The following is a 6,631-nucleotide window of genomic DNA, read 5'->3' as shown; positions in this document are numbered from 1 at the left end:
TTTCTGTTTACAATGAGGTGCTCACAAGATGTTTTTTCTTCATTTTATAATGGTTTTGTATTTACAGTGATTAATTTTAAGTTGAACCACCCTTCTATTACTGGAATAAATAAGACTTGGTCATGGCATGCATTCCCTTTAGTTTATTCTTGTGTTGATTTGCTAGTATTTTACTGAGTATTTTTACATTTTATATTCATAAGAATATTGGTCAGTAGTTTTCTTTTCTTGTCATGTCCTTATCTGACTTTCAAATTAGGGTTATGTTGCTCTAAATAAGACTGTTCATTCTAGTTCATTTTCTGTATTGTTCTAATCCTCTTGTTTCCTTGTTTATCTTACCATTACGTATTCTATCCAGTATTGAAAATGGCAAATTGAAGTCTTCAATAATTATTGTAGAACTATTTCTTCAAATTTTAATGTTTGTATATTTTATATTGATACTCTGCTATTATGTGAATACATACTTGTAATTGTTTTATTTTTTTGGTTGTAGATTTTATTAAAATATAATATGCTTCTTTGTCTCATAAAAGTTTTTGACTTAGTCTCTTTTTCTGATATAAATTTATCCACCCCAGATCTTTCTTCATTACTTTTTGCACAGAATAGAATTTTCCAAACTTTCACTTTCATCCCATTTGTATATTTGCATATATGGGGAGTTCCTCGTAAAATGTAGTTGAATCACACTTTGTATCTGTTCTGTTAATATGAGTATTTTGATAGGAGAATTAATCCACTTACATTAAAGTAACTGTAACAAGTAACAAGTAAAGTAAAAGTAACAAAAGTAACAAGGCAGGACTTACTTTGCAACTTGTTCTTTGTTTCTTGCATGTGTTGTAACTTTTGGTCCCTCATTTCTCCACTGCACCTTTTTGTTTTTTGTATAGTTGACCATTTGTAGTGAAACAGATTGATACCCTTCTCATTTTCCTTTCTGTTTTTATTTTAGATAACGTATTTGTGGTTTACCATCAGGCTTATATTTAACATGCTAAATCTATAAGAAACATCTGAAATAAATTATCTTCAGTTACAAAAAACTCTGTTCCTATATCCCTCTGAGCCCCTTCTTTAGGTTGATATTATATATTATCTCGTTATATTTTTGTATGCTCAATTAAATAGAATTAAGTTTATTTCTTAAGTAATTGTATTCTATATCTTGTACGAAATAAAAAGTAGAGTTACAAACATGAATAATATAATACTGAAATTTGTATTAACTGTGTTATCTACGCAAAAGATCTTTATTTCTTCTTAGAATTTAAGCTACTATCAATTGTACTTTCCTTTTTTTAACAGACTCTGACAATTGTTTATTGTTTACAAGCCAGCAACAATGACAGCTGAATATGTATAACACTTCTAAATTCTCAAATAGAATGACAAGACCAGAATGTGCTCCTCCAATTAAAATGCATTTGTTAAGGGAAACAGATGTGGCTCAAGCAGTTGGGCTCCCATTTACCATATAGGAGGTCCAGGGCTTGATGCCCAAGGGCCTCTTGGTGAGGGCAAACTGGCCTGCATGGCAAGCTGGCCCATGCAAAGTGCCGGCTAATGCGGGAATGCTGTCCCACAAAAGAGTGCTGCCTTGCATGGGAATGCCATCCAGCGCAGGAAAGTTGCCCCGCGCGGGAGTGCCACCCCACTCAGGAATGCCTCCAGTGCAGGTGTGCCAGCTGATGTGGAGAGCTGATTTAGCAAGATGATGCAGCAAGAGACGCAGAGGACAGAAAATAAGAAGACACAGTAGACCAGGGAGCTGAGGTGGTGCAAGAGAGCAATCACCTCTCTCCCACTCTGGAAGGTCCCAGAATTGGTTCCTGGAGCCACCTAATGAGAATACAAGCAGACACAGAAGAACACAGAGTGAATGGATACAGAGAGCAGACAACAGGGTGGGTGGAGAAAAACAAATAAATAAATCTTTAAAAAAATGTATTTGTTAAAACTGAAATTTACAACATCCACCATATTCTCAGGCAAAATCAGTTTAGAGGTAAAGGAAATGGCTTTGGAGCTAATCCATATGTCTTACTACATCTGTGACAAGGCTTTGATGTACAATCCAGACAGTGCTCTCACTGCTCATTTTTGGTGACCATCCTGGGCACTTTGAGGAACCTAAAACTCTTTTTTATGCAAACATTTCTGCAGGAAAAAAAGTCAACAAAATTGTTAAAAAATCCAACAATGCCTAGCAACTTGCACCTAATTTCTACTTCTTCTCTTAAGATGGAAAAATTACTCATCCTTTAAGTTGGCCTGAGATAAAAAGCTCTGATGGCAATGCCACATATTGTATTATACAAACATGGAGTCAAAACTGGGTACCAGGCATGAAATATTTCGTATTAATATGGAAACAATAGCAATTTCCTTGAAGTGAGCTACAAATGACTGTGGATTAAATCACTGTCTTAATCATTTCAATTCAACAGTAATGTTACCTTGAGTGTTCTTATAACTACCTGAGAAATAAGGGATGGGGAGGAGTTCTGGGGAAAACCAGCAAGACTTAAATGACATGCCTGAAATTGTAAATTTAAAACTTGAATATTTCTATTGTGATAACCATTAACAATCTGAAATGTCTTATTCTAAAAACATTAAAAAATCCAACTAAGTTAAAAACAAAACAAAACAACAAAAAAATGAAGATTCTATTTTTCTTCCATACAAAACACAATTTTCTTTAAGAACATACTAGACAGGGTATTGCTAATTAAGTTATGTGGGTGTCTTTATTCTACCATGAAAAATCATCTACCTAGCTGCTGGAATAAAAGGTCTCATAGCTTAGAAACATATCACATGAAGTGTTAGTCCATATATGGATGAAGATGATTTTTAAGATAAGTTGGCTGCAATAGCAGAATGTAAGGACAACATCGTAAAGTAGAAATGACAATATATTCAGTCATCCTCCCCACCTGATAAAGTGTTTCCTTAAAATAGATTCAATAACAAGACACTATTAAATTTCTTCATACAAAAATTTCCCAAAATAATCTGTTGAGCTGCATTGCACAGTTTAAATATTTTATATTCTGAAGGCCTTAGGGCTGTAACTCCCTTGCAAAAACTTTCTATATCTGATTTACTCATAAGGCTTAAAATAAACAAGGAAAAATATAATAATATTGTATTTGGTATTGGCTTGGCAACCATCCTCCTAAATACCTATTTTTATACTGTATTCAGGTTATGCCTGAGTACAGACAGCTAACTTAGGAAATAGAAAACATCAAAGGTCAGATGTGGAAGAATTACAAACAAGGCAATAAACGTTCCAATCAGCACATTAACAGTCAAGGTTAGCTAAAGGACTTTACCCAGAGATTGACATTTAAATGTTTTTGACAACTGAAATACACTGGAATACAGTGCAAGTCCACTGAAACAACAAAGAGAATTCTTTCCTTCGGTTTTCACTCCCCAAGAAAATGTTTCTCTCCTGGTACTTACACCACACAAACGAGAGCCAGTATTTAGCAATGGGCATCCTACCATAGGAGGCACCCTCACTGTCAACCATTGAGGTAAACAAAGCCAGAGAAAAGGAGAAAGCCTTCTGCTTATTTTTCTACACAAGGAGCAGCCGTTTCCTTGTTGAAGCCACAGGTCAACTCGGACCAGCAGAATATCTCAGTCTACATATAATACCAGGAGTTAAAAATGCTTTTTGACCTGAAGAAAAGGGAGAAATGGAAAGGACAAATGAGTATGTATGGTTATGAGTTTCCAAAAAGAGCCAGGAGGTTATCAGAGGGGTTGCCATTATGCACACCTGAGCAGAGTCCCAGAGACAGATAAAGTAGATACAACCCCAGGTATTGCTTCTCCTGAGGGCTACAGAGACCCACAGGTTCTATGGTCATGGCAGATGGAGTTCAGTGCCATCTCAGTTAGCCCTACTTTGGAGTTTGTGTTTCTGTGTGATGGAGCTGGACTTAGATGTGATCTTTGTCCACAAGTCTCTCCTGTTATATTTACTGGAACTGTAATTGGTGCTGGGGTTTAATGTATACTCAGGGGACCTGAATCTCTGGACTGTCCATGGGATAGCCAGGCCCTGAGCCTCAACAGATTTGCAACTCCTACACTCTGGTTTAATGGACTTACCCCACTCAGCTAACATGGAGGTGAAGAAGGTCAACCACCACACCAGGGAGCCAAGACTGCCTGCAACTGAAAGCAGGAGAATTGCATCCAGCATCCACATGGAATCTAAGCCCCCTCTTGATATAGATGTGGAGTGGACACAACCATTCTAAGGTCCACAGGATGGAGGAATAGAGTATGGATTAGAGTGGACTTACTGGTATTCTATTCATGAACTATTGTGATTAATAATTGAAGAAAATGTGGCATTGGTGTGGAGAAAGTGGCCATGGTGGCTGCTGGGGGTAGAGAGCGGGAGGAAGAGATGAGATGTGGGGGTGTTTTCGGGACTTGGAGTTGTCCTGGGTGGTGCTGCAGGGACAGTTACCAGACATTTTATGTCCTCCCATGGCCCACTGAGTGGAATGTGGGAAAGTGTGGGCTATACCATTGACCATGAGGTGCAGTGGTGCTCAGAGATGTATTCACCAAATGCAATGAATGTCTCATGATGATGGAGGAGATTGTTGTTATGGGGGAGGAGTGGGGTGAGGAGGGTGGCGGGTATATGGGGACCTCATATTTTTTGAATGTAATATTAAATAAATAAATAATAAATAAAAATAAAGAGGCAAAAAAAAAAGAGATCATAGACAGCTGCTTCTACTTTCTTCACATCATACTTAAAGCCATCATAGCACTTCCTCAGTGAATGGTTCTTCAGGTTGAGATGGCAGAAACCGGAATCCAGCTCTTGATGAAGGTGGAAATGAGGAGGGGCGGCGAGTAGTCTCCAGCATCACGCTGTTGACTGACAGCACTGATAGCTCACTAGGAAGAATTAAAACTCCTTAGAGATAGTCTTCTACATCCAGATGAAATCTTTTCTCCCCATCTAGCTCAATCCCAAAAATTTCGGTAACCACTTCTGGAGTCACGAGTGTTTCTGATTCCAAAAACACAACAAATGCTGCCGAGACCAAGCATTGCAACACAACCTGCAGTGATCATGAAACCTGAAGTACTGATCATTAGGAAACTTGGTCTTCAGAGATGTTAGATGTGTTTTTACTGTACCAAAATATTCTCAGCTTTCAAACACCTCTTTGAATGGTCTAGCATCCCGGCACCCTGATGAATCCCTTGCAGTAGTGCTAGAATCTCTGGAGCTGTTTGTTCTAAACTCTGCAAGTCTTCGGATTTTCTCTCGAATATGCTGCGCAGCGGCCTAAAAGTCCTGCAGCTCCACGAAGATTTCAATCACAGACTTGGCGTTAACCATAAAACAATCAACCCAAGCAAGGAAGGTGGCCAACAGAGTAAATTCCGAGACAAACAGTGCACTCAGTAGCTAAACCACTCAAGTGTTCACTGAGCTCTACACCACGACCCTCAACTTTATATGTGAACATTGTAAACAGTCATTTTTTAAAAATTTAAAAACAATTTATTGTATATCTTTCACATATGAATATACATAAGCAAGTGTACAGTAAAAACTGTGAACTTACAAAACAAACATACATAACATCACACAGGGCACCCATAAGTTACTCTACCACAAATACCTGCATTATTGTGAACATTTGTAATGAATTATGAAAAAGCATCATCAATCTATTACTATTAACTATAGTCCATATCTTACACTTGCTGTATTTTTCCCCTAGCCCACACTATTACTTTTTGTTCATAAACCATATAATTTATCTAAAGTATACAATCAATGGTATTTGGAAAAATCACTGAGTTGTGCCTTCATTCTTTCAATCACTATAAGAGCATTTTCATTATTCAAAAACCACCCATATGTTAGAGGTACTCATTCCAAATTCTATGATGTGTTTTCACTATTTCTATTTATTTCCAAACACTTACAAACAAATTTTTACCAATTCAGCACAGATTAAACTTCAGCTTTCCATTCTCTAACTACATTCAATTCCTTGGTGATTTATATCCTAGCTATTAACTCATAAGTATGCTCATTATATTTAGTCCATAGTAGATAAATCTTACAGTATTTATGCTTTTCTTCCTGGTTTGCATCACTTAACATAATGTCCTCCAGTTTCATCTAAATTGTCATATGCTACACAACATCATTTCTTCTTACAGCTTAGTAACATGGACATCTGCACTGTATCCATCTTTTAGCAATTGTGAATAATGTTGCTATGAACATCTATGGAAAGTGGAACTCCCATTAAGCATTTGTTTGCAACTGCTTACAGAAAAAAACCATGCAGAAAGAACGAGTTCCTAGAAACACCCCCTACAAGCAGTTTTACCTATCATTAACATTTTGCATTACTGTGATCCCTTTGTTACAATATAGTGATGATAATTAAATTCACAATGCTGCATTGCCATCATCACCATCCATCACAGAAATTTTCCATCACCTCAAACAGAAGTTCTGTACCAAGTATTCATTAATTCCTCATTCCATAAAACACCCTGGACCCTGGTAAATCATACTTTAATTTCTGACTTTATGAGTTTCCATATT

The 6,631-nt window shown here is 37.0% G+C and overlaps 1 pseudogene; it reads right to left on the bottom strand.

Annotated features, from left to right (window-relative positions):
- Positions 1-3,593: 3,593 nt before the first annotated feature.
- Positions 3,594-5,401, bottom strand: LOC101419773 (translin pseudogene; annotated as a pseudogene).
- Positions 5,402-6,631: the final 1,230 nt, after the last annotated feature.

The sequence above is a fragment of the Dasypus novemcinctus genome, chromosome 20 (assembly GCF_030445035.2).
Source record: "Dasypus novemcinctus isolate mDasNov1 chromosome 20, mDasNov1.1.hap2, whole genome shotgun sequence".
Classification (NCBI taxonomy): Eukaryota; Metazoa; Chordata; class Mammalia; order Cingulata; family Dasypodidae; genus Dasypus; species Dasypus novemcinctus.
This window is presented reverse-complemented; position numbering and strand designations above follow the sequence as displayed.